Source organism: Typopeltis vanoorti, chromosome 9 (assembly GCF_054136105.1).
Source record: "Typopeltis vanoorti isolate ZY-2024b chromosome 9, IOZ_Tvanoo_1.0, whole genome shotgun sequence".
Classification (NCBI taxonomy): domain Eukaryota; kingdom Metazoa; phylum Arthropoda; class Arachnida; order Uropygi; family Thelyphonidae; genus Typopeltis; species Typopeltis vanoorti.
Window position 1 is genome coordinate 118,438,357 of NC_143557.1, and position 19,292 is coordinate 118,457,648.

Consider the following 19,292-nt stretch of genomic DNA (forward strand, 5'->3'; position numbering starts at 1 on the left):
AACTGTTGCTCTGGAATACCCATTCATGCTTATCAATGAAGTTTTCCCTTTTCATTCCAAGCAGCATAAAGTAGTTGCAGCACTCATGTGACGAACGATGCTAAAAATATAACTTCCGCATTCGATCTGCATGGATTTTTTAAGCGCTGAATTAAATATTTGCCATTATGTTGATATTTTAACACTAACTAGCATAATAGAATTAGATTTTTATATAGAATACAACATAAAGTTTTATTTTAAATGCTATTTCTTCAAGATATCTTTAGATTTAAAGAACTTAAGAAGATATAATGAGTTTTATAAATACACCTTTTCATTATTAATAAAGTATGCTTTATAAGAAGGAAAAGTGGTGAATGTTGATGGATGAGCCGGTAGAAGGAAAACTGAGGTTGAATCAATTGACCGTGAGATGCGGTGATTGATTCATTCAATCCAATACTCTTGGAGGGTAATGGATGGCAATGCTATAGCCAATGAAGTTCTAACTGAGGCTCGGCTATTGCTGTTACCCTCCTGCCATGATCAGAGCTTTAATTGCTCATAACACCTTATCCATACATTGTCCTCTACAGATAACGGGGAAGATGAAAAGCATTCTTGCTTCGCCCCTTTAAGCCAGTCCTTATAAGGAATGTTGATGGATGATAGATCGACCGTGAGATGCGGTGATTAAGATTAATACCCTTGGAGGATAATGGATGACAATGCTGTAGTCAACGAAGTTCTAACTGAGGCTTGGATATTGCTGTTATCTTATCCTCCCGCCATGATCAGAGCTTTAATAGCTCAATAACACCTTATCCCTACACTGTCCTCTACAGATAACGGGGAAGATGAGAAGCATTCTTGCTTCGCCCATTTAAGCCAGTCCTTATAAGGAAGAAGGAAAAGTCCTTTTTAGGACTTCCAGGGTAACAAATGGCAATGCTGTAGCCAATGAAATTTTAACTGAGGCTCGGCTATTGCCGTTACCCAGCCATGACTAGAGCTTTTAGCTCAATAACACCCCATCCACACAGATTTTCTTCATTCAGATGACGGGATAAAGAGTCAAGGACTCAGTCCATCGCCCAGTTCTTTTAAGAACGGATAATCACCCAAATCAGCTCGTTCGACGGGCAACGGACTACAAGCCCTCAGATCGTTTCAAACATAAAAAACCGAAATCCTCCATCGCAAGAGAAAGCTGATACAGCCTCAATGCTCACAATGAGCGGGTAAATTACCCACAATAATCTCATCACCCACAATCTAAAATCCAGATGAAGGGATAAAGAGTCAAGGACTCAGTCCATCAACCAATTAAATTCAAAGATCTTGAGAACTTCTTCAACAGGTATGTTGGTGAATAGCGAAATGACGTTTAGGATTGTAATTTATTTACACAATAAATTTACGTACATTTATTTACGCAGGTTAATGATAATGATAAATATAATCGCTCTCGCTGGAAATTGAGAATAAAATATTAAATCAGTTATTATTTTGGTCTCTAGCAATTTATATGACATCAAATTAATCAGAATAAGGCGAATTTTTGTCATGTTTTCGGTTTGGTTCTTGTTTAAGTTCACAATAGTTTTGGTTTTAGTTCACTATTTTGGTTGGGTGCTGCGTGTCTCCACGATGTTTATAAATGGTGTTGTGCGTTTTTAATAGTGTAAACGAGTTGGCATTCGTAGTATTTTATTCATTTTGTGTAGTTATAAAATAGATACATCTCTAAGAAAGCTTTCAAAAATATATTTGACTTAAAGACAAATTGCCAATGAGAGTGGTGTTGGTTTGGATACTGTTAATGCGATTTTGAAGATGTTTAGAGAGCGGTACCTTTTCTCCTTACGGAAAATGAAAATGTGGACGTAAAAGGAAAACTAGATCGTTTACTAGTCAGGATAAGCAAAATGAATCTAAGATTGTCTGCTGTAGACTTCATAGAGACTTTGTAACTAGTTTCTGACATGACAGTCCGGTGAAGATTGTTGGAAGCAGGGAGGACGGCCTACAGACCAAAAAAGAAACAACTGTTGATGAAAGCTGTGCAGAAAAAGAGACTTCAGTGAGCAAAAGCGTAAAAGATTGAATGAACTGTTGAGAAGTGGAAGAAGGTCATGTTCTCAGATGAGAGCCATTTCTTTGTCCAAGGAGGGAGAGTACCGCACGTTTGCAAATTAGCAGCTGAGAAGACTTCTCCCGCCCACCTTCAACCTGCTAAACATCCAGCTAAAAGATGTTCTGGGGGTTTGATGAAAGTGACCGACACATAAAAATATTGGAGAAAAGAGTGGTCCCACAGATCCAGAAAGACAAAGAACTCATCTTCCAACAGATGCCACACTTCACAAAATTTTGCCTTTGATTTATATAAAAGCCTGAAGTGGATTTTAAAATATATTTTGTTTGATCTACAGATCAAACTTTAAAATCCACTTCAGGGCTTCCAATAAGTAGCATGGCGGCGTCACATCTGATGGTGAAAATCACCTCCCTCCGAAATTATTCACAGACATCCACAGTTGGCCGTTAAACAGCCACTCTGTCGATCAAGACGGTGTGATGTATGTTAGGGAAGATCAATCGCTGTCTTTGATACGATATTATTTCCATGACGTCACATCCGGTTTGGCGTGTAGTCCATTCTGTTAAACCACTGGAATAATTCAGCGCACCCTAATATAAAAATAAATGCGTAAAAAAGTAAACAGTTCAGAAAGCAAACACGTTACACTTACTTGCTTACTTCAAAAATAAGTAAACAAGTGAATTACGTTGTACAGACCATCAGACGATTTCTGCGATTATCCACTACCACCGATCGTGACGGTATAATTGCTTCAATTCATACTCGCTGGCTACACGAGTATGCAATGACGTCTACTAACATTCGATTTAGCCTGCGCGAATGTCTAGACTATCCATTATTAAAGTAATCCTATTATAATAATGGCGCCTGTTCAGTAACAGATGGCATGTTTCAATGACGTCACATCCGATCTGCACAACTGGATTGTTGTTATATTCCACTTGTACAGTTGTCTGTTGCAATAGTGTGTCGCAGCATAATTGATATCGTACTGTTATAACACCTATTTTTATTTGCCAATCGATAAGATATTCAGTGAGATACTTTTTCAGGAATAAATTATTTTTTCGTTTTTATATAGTATTATTATTTTTTTTTTGATGGAAAATATACGTAGTCAGGGAGACGAAACAGGCGATCTTAGCAAAATGACCGTAAATATTACTTGTTAGATAGATTCGGGTAAAAAAAAAAAAAAAGGCAAAAATCTTTATGTTGACAATTCATGGACGTATCACACGTTCGTTTCCAAATATTCGTTTGAAATAATAGATATGAAACTATAAAAAGTGTTTTTTTTTAAAACATGTTTATTGTTTAGTTTGCCTACACAAAGCAAATTTCGCTTACAGTATGAATTCTCTCGTTCTGCAAGTTCAACCAAGCAAAGTTGGTCAAGACTGCTGATAGATGAGTTTTTAACAGCTTTCGCTACAGCAGCACAAATAAGTCACGTAAAACAAGTTTTATTTCAGAACACACCGCAAGCTTATCAGCGATAAGTTGCAGATTTTTATTATATTTTATATAAAAACAGTATATCTTTAAAAAAATAAATAATTTCTATAAAATAATTTTATAAAAATAAATAAATAATTAATTTTTATGAAAAATTTTAAATCAAATGGAAAATTAATAAATAAATAATTTCTACAAATATAGTCTAAAAATAAATAAATTAATGTTTTCTATAAAAGGAATGTCAAATAAAATAAAAAAAACAGTAGTTAAAACCTGTTTTTTTTAGCTGTAATTTTTTTCTTTGAAATATTTGAAAAGGTGATTTTACCAGGTATCTAGCGCATAAAATCGAAATTTTATTTTCAAAATAACTTCCATTTACGTTGAAGAAGACTAAAATTTCTCGTCCTCTTGGTTTTATTAATCTTGTATAACAGAAAATTCATCTCAAAAATATATAATTTTTTTTCTTTTTTTAAATCGAGATAAAAGGAATAAATATTGGATTTTTTTCCCCCTGCATATTTAATATTTACGGGCTTGATTAGATTTCTATTCACGATCTCGTGAGTATCTATTAGCTCACCAATGCAGGTAAGATGCAGAACATAGATGGCGCATTTTACAGTGTGCGCAGCGCAAGCCATAGCCAATACACTATACATTGAGTATTGTTGATCAAAAAGATCTATTCAGTATAATTTCAAAACACAGTTTAGTTGTGATTTTATAATAGCAATTATTATCCACTTATATATTTTTGAATTAACTGAGTTTAATTTAATTAGTTTTGATTTAATTGCATTTATCTGAACTACATTTCGATTAAACCATTTTTTTAATGTAATTCAAACATTAAAATTAAAACATTACATTAAAAGGTATAAGAAAACACACATTACATTAACACAGTCCGAACCCTGTTATAGAGACCAAACGAAATTTTCAAGCCGCATCAGACCTCCAATAGTAAAAAGCGAATCGCCATATCCCGAATACTTATTTGTTAATCTTTAAATATGTTATATTTAAAACAATAAAATTTGACATATGTCGATACTCCTTTATTTACAAAGTGTACGAGAATAACTGAAGATATCGTTGAATAGTTATTGTGAAAATTATTATTATATAAGGACATTTATGTATAAATGATGGTCTAGTGATATCACATAATCATTGATCAAAAATAGTGGCGAATTCTCCATGCTTGCTGCGCAAGCTCGTTAATTGAGGAACAATTATATTTATTTGTTAATAAATGCACGCATTTATAAGCATTCCATTTAGGTTTTTATTTTTGTAGACAGAAGACGTCTTAAGCTTGTGCGGCAATAATTGAGCTTTGCGTTGTGTATCGAAGGCCGATGTTTGCTCGTCTAGTCAAAGTTTGCTCGGTTGTAGGAGCTTCCAGGTCCTCGCAGCAGCACTGTGATTTTATGCGCGCGCATAGCCATTTCACGTCGTCTCACTCTCAAACACAGGTCATACGCAGTCAAAGTAGCTCTAGCCAGTGAGCTTCAGCCAGCCTTTACAAGTGTGCGTGTTGCTTGGGAAAATTAAGTTACAACCAACTTTTTATGACGATGGTATTGACCAGTTCATAAAGAAGAACCGTAGGGTAGAATTTGTATTCAAATAGCTAAATTGAAAAGACAGGTATCATTTGTAAAATAAATGTTGTATTTGTATAATTAAATATACATAAATTTCTAAATATATAGTTTTAAATGGTCAGTAATTCATTATTCCGCTCATCAGACTTCAATCACACCTCTCACTCACTCCCTGAATGACAACAAGAGAAAGCGTGAATTTCAAGACCAGCATTCGCCCCTGTCAAAAATTAAACACTAGATTTAAAATAAGAAAAAGTAATAATATTTTAAGGGTTATGATGTTGTGTAAGAAAATAAAAGTTTAAGTAATAATCAAAACATTAGAAAACACACGGAGCCTGATGGTTTATTATTATTATTATTATTATTATTATTATTATTATTATTATTATTATTATTATTATTATTATTATTATTATTATTATCTGAGACCTCCAGGGAGTCAAGGACTCATCGAGGGAGGCTGTAAATTACCCAACCCAGCTATCATACCTTCCCTTAAATTCATTTACACTAGATGCACTCCCTACGCCTAAAGGCAAATATTTCACTCACTCACTGTTCTCTAAGAGAAAAACCTAGCTCTTACCCCTTTCTTGACTAAGAACAACCTTAACCTCCATGGATGCCCCCGTGTTCTCTTCCCGCCTTCCATATAACGAAAATTTTCATCACTTGAAATGCTATAACACCCATTCAAAAGTTTATAGACCTCTATCATATCACCCCTCTTTCTCCTGTTAACCAGAGTCTGTAATCCACATACTCGCAATCTGTTCTCATAATCTAAATCCCACAATCCGGATATAATCTTTGTAACTCTTCTTTGCACTCTTTCCACAGCTTCTTTATCCCCTTGGAACCCGGGAGACCAAATCTGCGCACAGTAATCCAGGTGTGGTCTTATCAAAGCCTTATAAACAGGCAAAATTTCTTCCTTATCCTTACATGTCAAGGTTCGCTTCAGCATAGAAATTATCCTCTGAGTTGTATTTGCAACTTTTGCTATGTGACCTTTGAACTTTAAATTCTTATCCATCAATTCACCAAGATCACTTGCCTCTTCAGTTTCTTGTAGCATTACCCCGCTAATATAATATGCCGCTGGAACTCTAATGACGCCAAAGTGCATAACTTTACACTTACTAACATTAAACTGACAGCCATTTTCTTATTATTATCTATTATTTATTTATTTTATGTAGAATACCGAACAAAATCAGAACAAGTCGAATTTTCGTCAGGTTTTTGGTTTGGGTTCACTATTTTTATTGAGTGCTGCATGTTTTAACAGTGTTGTGCGTTTTTAATAGTGTAAACAACTTCATATTCGTAGTGTTTTATTCATTTTGTGTAGCTATAAAATGGATATATTTCCAAGAAAGCGTTCAAAAATACGTACTCTTTCTCAGCACACATCCATGACTCAAAGACAAATTGCCAATGAGAGTGGTGTTGGTTTGGGCGCTGTTAATGCGATTTTAAAGAGGCTTAGGGAGACGTACCTTTTCTCCTCACAGTGGGAAAATGTGGGCGAAAAAGGAAGATTACACACTTACTCAAGTTCGTTTACTAGTTACGAAAATCAAAATGAATCCAAGATTGACTGCTGTGGACTTAGAGACTTGGCAGCTAGTGGGATTAATGTTTCTGACATGACAATCAGTCGAAGATTGTTGGAAGCAGGGAGGACTGCCCACAGACCAAAAAAAGAAACAACTGTTGACGAAAGCTATGCAGAAAAAGAGGCTCCAGTGGACAAAAGTATAAAAGATTGGACTGTTGAGAAGTGGAAGAAGGTCATATTCCCAGATGAGAGCCATTTCTTTGTCCAAGGAGGGAGAGTACGGCACGTTTGCAAATTAGCAGCTGAGAAGACTTCTCCCGCCCACCTTCAACCTCCTAAACATCCAGCTAAAAGATGTTCTGGGGTTGTTTTACACATGATGGTCGTAAGCGAATTATTAATTTTTGTACTTATTTCCTTGCGAAATTAAAATTATTCTTGAAAATGTTAGTGGTCTGATTAATTTGTTCCCTGCTGTAGCTCTCATCCACGAAACGTTTTTTTTCCAAACCAATTGTACATTTGTGGGTGGGCTAGGGATTTTTTTTTCTATTTTTACATTTCTATTTTTATATATATATTTTTTGGTATTTTTATTCACTTTGTACTTAGTCCGGAAACCCTGCTCTACGAACCACACATGGAACTTTGTCAAGCCGCTTCAAACAAAAAAATAAGCCGGGCTGTGGTCGTGACAATCTAAATTTTAAAAAGATTGCTGATAATGTGATTACTTTTCGTGAGCTTTAAAAAAGAGAATTATGCTTTGCTCTAACTTCCAGAAAGCATAGCTGAAGCCTAATGCATTCTCGCGTAGTTTCAGGAATAAATAAATAAATCTATTAATGCCTTTTTATTCCCACAGGAAGTAGATAGAGAGAAGAGATAGGTCTTTGAGCCTTAACGAACTTTAGGAAATCGGTAGGCAACTGGTCTCCACTCCTAATTTGAGAAAATTATATCGTACAAATTTTCCGATATTATTGTTAAGCTTGATTCTTATTAAATGCAAATCTTTCAATTAAAATACCTTTATGCATTGACTTATATTAAATTAAAAGGGTTGTAATGTGTGTGTGTTCATTTTATACACCATTATGCTGAATTAAATATTACATCAACTGCTTGTGCAAATGAGGGTGTATGCTGTTATTCAAGACTCGTGGTTTGGCCCAAAGGTTTCTGCAGTATAAAAAAAATGCATATTTTTAATGACGTATTTTATTTTTCAGGAAGGAACTCGATATAATGAACAACAGTTATTATACTACAGAAGGAAGACTTCACTGAGTGCATTTGGAATCATGATCTGAACAGAAAGAGAAAAATTAGGACAACCAAACAGTTCTCTAATAGTTTTTGCTCTTAATAAACATGTTCCCTCATGATGAGCATGGACGATAATTTTCTGAGCATTCTATATCTGCAAAGGATAGCCCAGGCGATGGGTGATATGAATATTTGTAAATAGCATGAGTCGGATGATGAATGCAACAAATACAGTATTAGAACAATAAAATAACATACAACAATACAACAATTAGAACAATAAACCAACATACAGTATTAGAAGAATGCAACAGCATACAATATTAGACAAGACTACAGCATACAATATTAAAGCAATACAACAGAATATTACAAGAGTACGACAACATTGCAACAACATATAATACAGCAGTCGAACAATCTCATATGTTAAAACAATACAACAATATGTGGAGCATGTTGTGGATGATTAAACAATAACATGTCTTGGAACGACAACAGGAAGTGAATTAGCCAATATTTACATGGACCAGGTAGAAATTATTGAAGCATCTCGAATGTAGATTAAGCTCCTCACGTCGTCGACGGGCATATCGTTGCGAAACGCACAGCCACTAGGCTAACCGCCCTGACTTACTCAAATATATATTAAATATACAGAATTCCTATAAAATAACTTTTCCCTCTTTGGAGGCATCTGTAGCTAAAACCAATAAACGGAATGAGACCAAATTTTATATTGAGACTTTTGAAGGCATGGGGAGTGACCCACGAAAAAAAATTTAGTACCAAAAGTCGCCGAAAGGGGAAATTTTGGCGCTGGCGGAGCCGAAAACAAGCGGATAATTACATTAAAGGCAGATAAAATGGAATAATAACATTTAGACGGTGTAAGCGACAACCCCGTCACTCATTCCAGCTGAATATGTGGTGCATTACAATGATAATAAAATAATAATAATTAAACTAAAACAACTTGCGAGAGACACAGAAATTAACCTCTTAACGTACCAATTAAAAATCAGAAAGCGGTCGTTTTCCTGCCAATTTTTTGGGCGAGGGTGATTTGCTGGATCACATTCATCATTATCTGAAAAATAATGATGAATTTGTGCAAACGCAGACGAAATAGCCGATACACGCCGTTGGCAACTTTTCTCGGCTGAAAGGAAATAGGCACAAGATTGTCTAGCGTCTATATTCGGTTGTATTTATATGTGAAAAACCAAAATTCAAAATCAGTTTTGGTGCAATAAACAAAAGACGTGTCACAGACGTCTTTGTATGTTAAGGGGTTAATGTAGTGATTGAACTCACAGAAAATAATGTTTTATTCATCAGAATCAGGGTCCCCTGGACCACATACACGATTTTCAATGTGCTGACCTTTCTAATATACCCACTAATATACACAACGGATTTCAAATACCCTCCGCAGCCAAAAGTCACATGGAGTGATGTCCGGGGATCGAGGCGGCCATGCAGTCGGAAAGAACTGACTCATAACCCTCTCATTACTGAAATGCTGGCGTAAAAGGTGCCGTGCTGAACGTTCAATGTGTGGCCATGCTCCATCCTGCATAAAAATTATGGAGTCTAAACATTATCTTTACTACAATGCAGAAATGACAAAATTTTCCAGCATTCGTCGATAAATCTCTCCAGTAATGGATCAGGTTACAGGACCTTAGGGGTAATACGCTCAAAAAAGTATGACCCTATTATGAAATCGGGTGTGAAGCCACACCCCACGGTTACTTTTGGAGAATGCAGTGGTACGTGCTGGATCGCTTGGAGATGTTCAGATGCCCAAATTCTGCAGTTGTGAATGTTGACCGACCCATTCAGATCAAAATGAGCCTCATCATCCCACCATGTTCTCCAAGGCCAGTCATTGTCGACCTCCATTCGGGCAAGAAACGTTAGCGCGAAGGTCATGCGCTTATCATAATCTGCGGTAGTTAGTGCTTGCATATGACTGAACTCATGCGGATTTTTTCCGTAAGATTTTCCAGACTGTACCATAAGCCATATCAAGTTTGCAAGCTATGCCACGAGCGCTTAGACCAGTACTGGTCCCTCTGTCGTTCGAACACCGCAGTAGCAACGTCTGTTACTGTCTCTTCTTGCACTGCTTTCCGTCCTCTGTCAGGTCTAACTCCTAGTGATCCAGTTTCTTCAAACTTCTTAGTCTCAGTGCTCTCAGTGCTACAGCTCACATAGGACCTGTACGCAGGTTATGAAGCCTTCTAAATTCCAGAAGGGCCGCTACGGCATTGCACTGTTTAAGGTAAAACAACTTAACAAGTAAAGCACGCTGAGGCAAGGTAGGACGCATATTGAGCACAATTCGTCAGTCATTCGAATAACTGCCTGAACGTTCTCAATCCCTTTTTTTAAGTGGAATTGGTGGCGCTGCTGTCACGTACGCACAGTAAAATTTGCATAATCCTTTTTACCTGCGTTTACTACAAATATTTGACTGCTTTCGGCTCCGCCAGCGCCAAAATTCTCCCTATCGGCGACTTTGGTACTATATCTTTTTTTCGCGGAATTCATCTCCCCATGCCTTCGAAAGTCTTAATATAAAAAGAGGTCTCATTCCGTGTATTAGTTTTAGCTACAGATACCTCTAAAAAGGGAAAGTTAATTTATGGCCACCCTATATATTACATGTATGTTTAATATACGCAATATAATTCTTAATTTTAGGTTGTAGATGATTTCATTGATTGATGTGTATATATGTGTGTGGCCATCATACTGCTTATTGGAGGACTGGCTTGAAAAAGTTCTCTGTTTGATCTCTAGAGTGGTGTTTCCAGGTTATCCTTTCCCCACAGTATCGATATTATCACGTGACACTACCAAGGACTCATCGCCAGAGGGCACTTCACTCCACACAACCCACCGTCTGCACTACTTAATTCTCTATCTGCTCAATCATTATTATTTGTAAATGTGAGTTCTTTGGCCGCTTGTATGCGAGATGAAAACCTGAGTTTCAGAAAGAAAAAATCTGCTGCCTTCCTATGCAAGTGACTACCTCACTAATACATGGAGAAAAAAAAAGGAGAAGAAATAATTATTGGATTTTTTTAGTTAATTTTTTTGTAAATATTTTTCTTAGTTAAATTATCACAGAAATAATGGCTGGTAAGATGTTTAAGAGCTTGTATGTGGACTCGAACTCTGGATTCGAACCAAGATGTAAGATGACTGTTTATTATGTGAGATGGTTCCCTTTTTTTTTATTTTTCCTTCATAAATGATTAATCTTTACTTCTGCGATTTTTAAATAAATGTTAAACAACCTGGAAAATCATCGATCCAAAATCGATGGACGGCATAGCTTTGCAAATTAATGACGAAGCCAATTAGCGTGTCAAAGACGATCCACATTCTGGCTGACAGACTTCTAGGTGAAGTTGGAATAGGGAATACCGTGCTGAAAACAAATAAATGAAATACTAATTAATAAAAAAATAACTAGAAAAGGAGGGAAAACGGTATATTAGATTGATAAAGTTATCACGAGATCATCATTGTCATATAAACAGAATGTACGTACACACACACACACACACACACACACACATGCACATTACAATGCTGACAAATATGCTGGCCCAGTTTGCCAAGTGGAAGTGGCAATCTCCTGAGGCTTGCAGAGGTGCGGCAAGGTTTTTCCTCCCTGAAACTTGGGTTTTTCATCCCGTAAAACAAGCAAACTGGCCAGAAGAATTTAGAGATATGGTATACTCCCGAAAAAACCGAATATAATCCACACTTCTAGTGGTAAGAAAGAGTGAACGTTAAGAGATAGCCACCCCATCCTCTTTTTACATAATATCTACGTAATTTAATATCTCCTATATTTACGCTCCTTTTCACTTCAGATTTAAATTTTGTTTATAAGCTAAAACAGCCTACCATGACAGAAAGGATACCATTCAAGTAGATGTTTGACAGAGCGTGATATTTCGATTGCTGTTGAGCGTATCCATCGCAAATTAATTGCAAGGACAACGCATATGTCGACAACGTCGTACTTTATACTTGAGTGGAAAGACTTTCATTAATTTTTAGGTTTTTTTGACGTATCGAAAAATAAACCATTGAAGAATATTTCTTTGAACAATATACAGGGTGATCAGAACTCCTGGGCCAAACTTTAAGGGGTGATAAAACACACCTAAACAAGCACTTTTCGTGCATGGTCCAAACTCAAGCGGTGAAGCGCTGGAGGGCGCTTTCCAATGAAAGCGCTGGTTTTATAAGATTTCTAGCACTTATAAGCGCTGGTTTTTTGCAGTCGTCGTTATTTCTACCGTGGAGTATAAAAAGGATGGTTTCTTTCACAAATCAGGAGAAGGCTAACATGCATTCCATTTATGGAGCTGCGGACGGGAATGCGAGGGAAGCTCAAAGACTGTACCGAGAGCGCTTTTCGACTAGACGCGTGCCTGATCGTAAAACTTTCAGCGATTGCACCGGTATCTGTGCGAAATGGGGTCCTTTGTCAGCGGCATGCAGGATACAGGGCGTGCAAGGAGTGTGAGGACGCCACGTGTTACAGAGGAAATTCTACGTAGAGTTGGAGATCGTCCTGAATGTAGCACGCGAGCAATTTCTCATGCCGTACGTGTGCCCCAATGGACGGTGTGGCGAGTTCTACGAGACGAAAGATTACACCCTTACCATGCACAGAGGGTACACGCCTTGACGCCTGCAGATTACCGGCCGCCTCGTGTGGATTTTGCACAGTGGTTCCTGCAGCAGACTACAGTGCAACTGGACACTGATGCAAATGTGTTATTCACTGACGAATGCACCTTTACACGTAAGAACATTTTTAATAGCCACAATTATCATGTATGGGCAAGCAAAAATCCGTATGCCACACGTACACATTCGTACCAGTGGCGTTTCTCCATAAATGTTTGGGCTGGAATCCTACATGATCATTTGATTGGCCCATACCTTCTGCCAGCACGACTGAATGGGAGAACGTACCTCATATTTTTACAAGAGGTCTTGCCAGAATTACTGAACCCTGTTCCAGCAAACATTCAAACACGTATGTGGTTCCAACACGACGGAGCGCCACCCCATTTCAGCGTGGATGCAACATCTCCAGGAGGATGGATTGATCGGAGTGGTCCCATCGCTTGGCCGCCACGATCGTCCGATCTCTCATGTCTAGACTTTTTCCTGTGGGCTCATATGAAAAGCCTGATCTACGATAGCCCCATCGATTCCAATGAGGACCTTATTGCCAGGATTTCTATTGCCGCTGCTGCTGTACGAGAAATGCCTGGTGTTTTCGCCAGTGTACGCCAATCACTGCGTCGAAAGTGTGAAGCCTGCGTTAATGTTGGCGGTCGCTCTTTTGAGCAGTTTCTGTAATTTGTTCAATAAAATTCTTTAATTTATGTTCTGTAATTTCTGCAATTGTTTCAAATCTCTTCTGTCATTCTTGCGTTTCTTCATTTCCTGACACAGTGCAACTTCGGACCATGCACTGCAACGTCATACAGTGCATGGTCCGAACTCACCTCTTGAGTTCGGACCATGCACTGTATGACGAAAAGTGCTTGTTTGGGTGTGTTCTATCACCCCTTCAAGTTTTGCGAAGAGTTCTGAATCACCCTGTATAGAACGATTGACGAAATATTTTTTTAAGGGGGGGTGAAGGAAACGAAACGTTCCAATCAATAACACAGTACAATATCAACGAGATGAGTTACTTCTCAATATGTGTGCGTGCAGGTGGATTGAACAATTTACACGCCATAGATATCTAGGATTCTGCCTGTATAGTTTTTTTTTTTTTTTGGCTGGTTCCCTAGTCAGTTGCAAGCAGGTAACCATTGCTTCATTTACTTTACGTTTTTTTTTTTACTTCGTCTGAAAACCCTACCTAGATGCATTTCATCTAGGACAGAGCTTCCTAGTTAAGGACAATCAAGCTTCCATGTCCATGGTGCATTCGACCCGCAGTCCTGTTGGTTGGAGAGCAGTTAAGTTAACCAGTTAGGCAAATAGGTCAGCATTTGGCTAAGGTCCAATGATGGTCTGGTTAATGGTTGTGCTGGGTGCCTACCGATTTCCAAAAAGTTAAGGCTATACGAATGACGTCTATGTTGTCTTTGGGGAATATAAGCGTTTAAAGATCTGCTTTATTTTAATTTCTAAGGGTATATGAATAAAATAACGCCTTCTAAATCTGGAAAAATAACTACGAACTTAATTTAAAACTTGAATAAAAATAATACTGCAAAATAGATAGGTCATATGCTATTCAAGGTTAATTTGAAGCCAGACGTAACAAAAATGTCCTGATTGACAATTGACATTTATGTCTTTAGGGGTGAAGCAAGATGCTTTTCATATTTCCCGCTATCTGTTGCGGTTACAATGAGGGTAAAATGTATGAGCAGTTTGCTCGCCCTGAATGGCCATGGAGATTATGCATCGCTATAGGAGGTTAATATAGCTTTTGGTCTTCTATGTTCGCAAAAATGTCCTCCTTCTGGGTATAGTAATAATAATAATATCTATGATAATTAAAAACTGGTGTCTATAGATATTTATGTCGCTTAAGTGCCATCCGGACAACTTGATGACGATTCGTATTTAGGATCCATACCAAACTTAGGCTGTTATACAATTAAACTGCAAGAAAGTTTTTTTTAAAAAAAGTCAATAAAGCATAGGAGCTTTGAATATTGTTACGTCGGCTAACAGTACTGAAAAATAAAGCCATTGTTGGTTTCATAATAAGTGCAATTTCCCATCAGGAAAATCAGCCATCAGAACCCACACAACTTACAGACAAAAATACTATTGGTGGTGGTGATGGTGATAGATGGCGTTGTGTGTTGATGGTAGTGTTATTGTGTGCAGTTGGAGAATTAAGTAGGGGAGACTGTTAGTGGTGTGTAGTGTTGTCCTCTCATGAGTCCTTGGAAGTATCACGTAATAATAGTAATAATACTAATAATAAACTGAAATTTAAAATTTAGTTTCGAATGGCAATGGTTATGAAATAATAAAGAGTAATAGCCTGTGTAGCTCAGTGGATGTGGCGTTTGCACACCACCGCGCTTGGCCGCACGAAGGAAGACTTCATTTCGAGTCTAGTCGGCGACTAGAGGAAATTTTTCTAAGCCTTTTTTCGACCGGTTCCCGAGTTAGTCGATCTCTGGCACGGGCAAGCAGGATTTTCCTCCCGGAAACTCGGGTTTTTCCTCCTGTAAACTCAAGAAAATCGACCGTAGAACCCACATTATTTCAGACATTAAATATATTGTGTTAGGGTTAGGGACCACGAGATGGCGGCACATTTGAGCCGTCTCTCTTCACTGCGTACCGCTTAATTAGTGATAACTTTGGGCCATCTGTCTCTGATTGGGTACCAGTGGAGATTGAACTGCCCACTCAGTCTCCAAAAGTTAGATAGGGCTAAATGGCCTCGCCTACTCCTGTTTACGGGAATAAAAAGGCGTTAGCTGATTTTTTTTTTTTAATACCAATTAGAGGCATTCTATGTTACCTGTCAGGTTATATTCTGCTTAAGAAACTGCGATATCTTATGTCAAGAAGAAAGCCCATAGAAATTATGAGCTTATTGAAAAATATGTGTTTTAGTCAATGTAAACTAATAGTTTAACACATCCAGAAACATTACTGGAAGGTGTGAGTGAAGATTCAGTAATAATTAGAATAAAGTAAATCCACTAACACCTTTTATGGAATAAAAGCATCAGGCTAGTTCGTTAGTTAGTAACTAACTAACCTAACTAACCTGAAGATTGGAAGGCAGCCAACTCCACCCTTAACCATCAGATAGTTGTCCGAGGCACTATTAATGATTTAAAGTAGATCACACAACTGTCGCCATCTCGTGGCCACTAAATCTAACACTATATACAGTATGTTATTGTCTGAAATTGCTTGAGTTCTACAATGATGTGTTAAAGATGAGAGATTAAAACTTGGCTTTCTGGGAAGAAAAAAACTACTTATCTGTGTCAGAATTAGACTAACTTAGGAACCTGTTAAAGAAAAGCATAGAAAAAGTTTATATAGTCAGTGACTAGGATCATACATTAACGGTCTTTCTTTGAGATGTCTAGCGCTATGGATGTAAACACTATTTCGATAAACTACATTATATTTATATATATACAGGGTGTCCCATAAGTTCGGAGATATTTCAACAATTCATGCAAATTAGAAAAATTGGTATATTAGAGTACGGTTTGCACAAAAGTGAATCGCAAGAAGGGAGATTTTTTTTGGTTGGGAGAAAAAAATTGTTTCAAATTTTCACCGGTAGAGGGCGATGTACCACACGCATCATTTGCAAATACGTGCAAATGAGAATTCTATAAAATGCAGGGCGTACTGCTGACAGCTCGTACAGAATGCGTGTGACTGGGGGTGAAACAGTCCTCTTCACCCCCAGTCACTGGGGGTGAAAAGAACTGTTTTTGTGAAAAAAAAAATTTGTTGCTGTGATACTTACTTTGGTGGTGTGATGATTATGCACCATGAAAGATGCAGAACAGTGACATTTTCGCTATGCCTCTGATTCCTGCAGCTTCCCGTGCACTGTTTGCATCGCTTGTTGATTGTGCTGCTGCTAAGGCATTCATTTGCGATTCCACAACACTGGTATGGGCTTTGGATAACACTGGTCTGCCTGTTCGAATGCGATCTGACAAACTTCCAGTTTCCTCGAAACGTCGTATTAGAGACCGTATTCTGGCAGGAGTGATTCGAAATCGACCTTTCTTCATTCTTTTCTGCATTCAAAAATTTCCACTACCGATTCCCTACTTATGTAAGACAATTTCACTAACAATATCTTATCCACCAAAGTAAGCAACAAAATTTTATTTTTGCAAAAAAAAAAAAAAAAAAAATCTGTTCAATCCCAATGACTGGAGATTTGTACGTATTCATCACGAGCTGTCAACAGTACACCCTGCGTTTTATAAACTCTCATTTGCACGTATTTGCACATGATGCATACGGTACAGAGCCCTGTAACGGTGAAAATTTGAAGTAATTTTTTTTTTCACCAAAAAAAAAAAATCCCCTCCTTGTGATTCACTTTCGTGCAAACCGCACTACCAATTTTTCTAATTATTATGAATTGTTCAAATATCTAGGAACTTATGAGACACCCTGATATGCATGTGACATCTCTGAGTATGATTTTGTGAAAAAAACAGGTAACACCTTTTATTCGTTTAGAGGGAGCAAGTGAGGACGTTTTAGCATCTAACTTTTGGAGACTGACATAGATAGCTGACCCAAGACTCACACTTCAGCATCTGGTGAAGAGAGAACTTATAGATGTCACCATCGAACACAATATGTTATTGTCTAAAATAGTGTGGGTTGTACGATGGATTCTCTTGAGTTTACTGGTTGAAAAACCCGCTTGCAAGTACCAGAGGTCAACTAACTCAGGAGTGGGTTGTCAACTAATATTCGCAATGTAGTATTAAAATAAATTGAAATAAATAGTTTTTTCAATGATCAAACTGTAGTGATAAGTTAACATCTAAGTTAACATCATAAGTTAACATCTACAGTGATAAGTTAACATGAATGTTAACTTATCACTGTAGTGATAAGTTAACATTCAAAAACTGGGATTGTTTTTTATTTATGATGATTCCATGAAAAACTGTTGCTCCTGTAGTGAAAAAAATGATAACAGCTGAATGAAAGGAGCCGCATTTACAAGACACAAACACCTGTACTGTAACCTTCAGGAATAATATTGAATTAGAACATTTAAAAAATCAAGAAAATTATTTAAAATAATCATTGAAAAGGTGCGTTTCATAATAATAGCGTTCTTCTATAGCAACATTATTATCACAAATGAGCTTAATGTCGTGTTTGGTTTATTGGTTTTTTTAATTTTATTTCCTGAGAGAAAATTAATTTTTTTGGAGATGAAAACAGAAAACATTCCTTCATCTCATCTTCCTTTTACCCTCTTTTACCTTGCGGTGTGGGTTTATTAGTCATCGGACCTCAAACCGTTCACAGGATAAAGTGGTCAGATTTATACCCTGGTGTATCTTATGTTGAGTTCTCAAGGCCGGTTTGCCTGCTTTGTGGGATGAAAAACCAAAGGATAAACTGGGAGGAAAAACCCTGCTGTCCGCGCCGACTGGCTTACTTGGCTATGGCTGAGGAAGATCCTTCAGCTCCTCACGTCACCGGCTGGAATCGAACCTAGGACACTCCTTCCCCAGGCATATGGTTGCGAAGGTCACAGCCACTAGGCTAACCACGCAGATGAAAGCATTTCTTTTGAAACCAAAATTGAATCAAACGAATATTAATAAAGATTTTAAATGTCAAATATCATTAAACTTTTACATTGCCAAAATGAAACCTATTGGCTCTTTATATTTAAGTAATTAAACTTTTATCCGTTCAAATTGGGATTATTTATTTGTAATCTTTTTTGAAATGTGTTTCCAAATTTTCTAATTAAAAGTATCCGATATAAGCAAAATTGAAATAATTTGACAAATTTTCGTAGGGATTTTGAATACGAAATTTCACTGCAATCTACCTGTGGGATTATGGTCGAAGCCACTTAGGCCACAATAGGATCTTGGGAGACTCCCATTCTCCAGAAGTGTATAATTCTATTCCATACATCAAACTGAAATGGAAACCTAAGTTTCTTGTTTTTCCAGTTTTGGTAAGTAATCTGTATAACCACAAGTACCACACCATAAGAAATACATAATTTTTTGCCTCCAATGCCTTTACCACCAAAGGAATAGTTAGAGCTTAACTAACTTTGTGAAGATCAGTGAGCAGCCTGTCTCCACCCTTCATCCATCACTGATAGTGAGCTCGAATCTCCCCATGAATTAAGGCTTTCAGGAAGAGATCATGAGGAGATCTTGTGGCTCTAAATCTTAACAAGTATATATTATGTTTGATATATTATGAGTTCTTTGGTCAAATTTTTGAGTTATACGGTTAAATTAGCGAGTATAAAATGCTATTTGGCTTTACTAAATGTCCATTAAAGGTTAGAACATTTCTCTAGTCAAGTACCATATCATTATTTTAATTTACAATGTTTACTGTTATATTATCCTTTTTTGTTTTTTGTAATTCCTTCCTAGAAATCATGTTGTAGTACTGATGATGATGACTATAAAATCTGACCAAACATTTTGTCAAAATTAAAGATTCAATAAATTTAATTCGGGAGGCCTGTGTACCTCAGTGG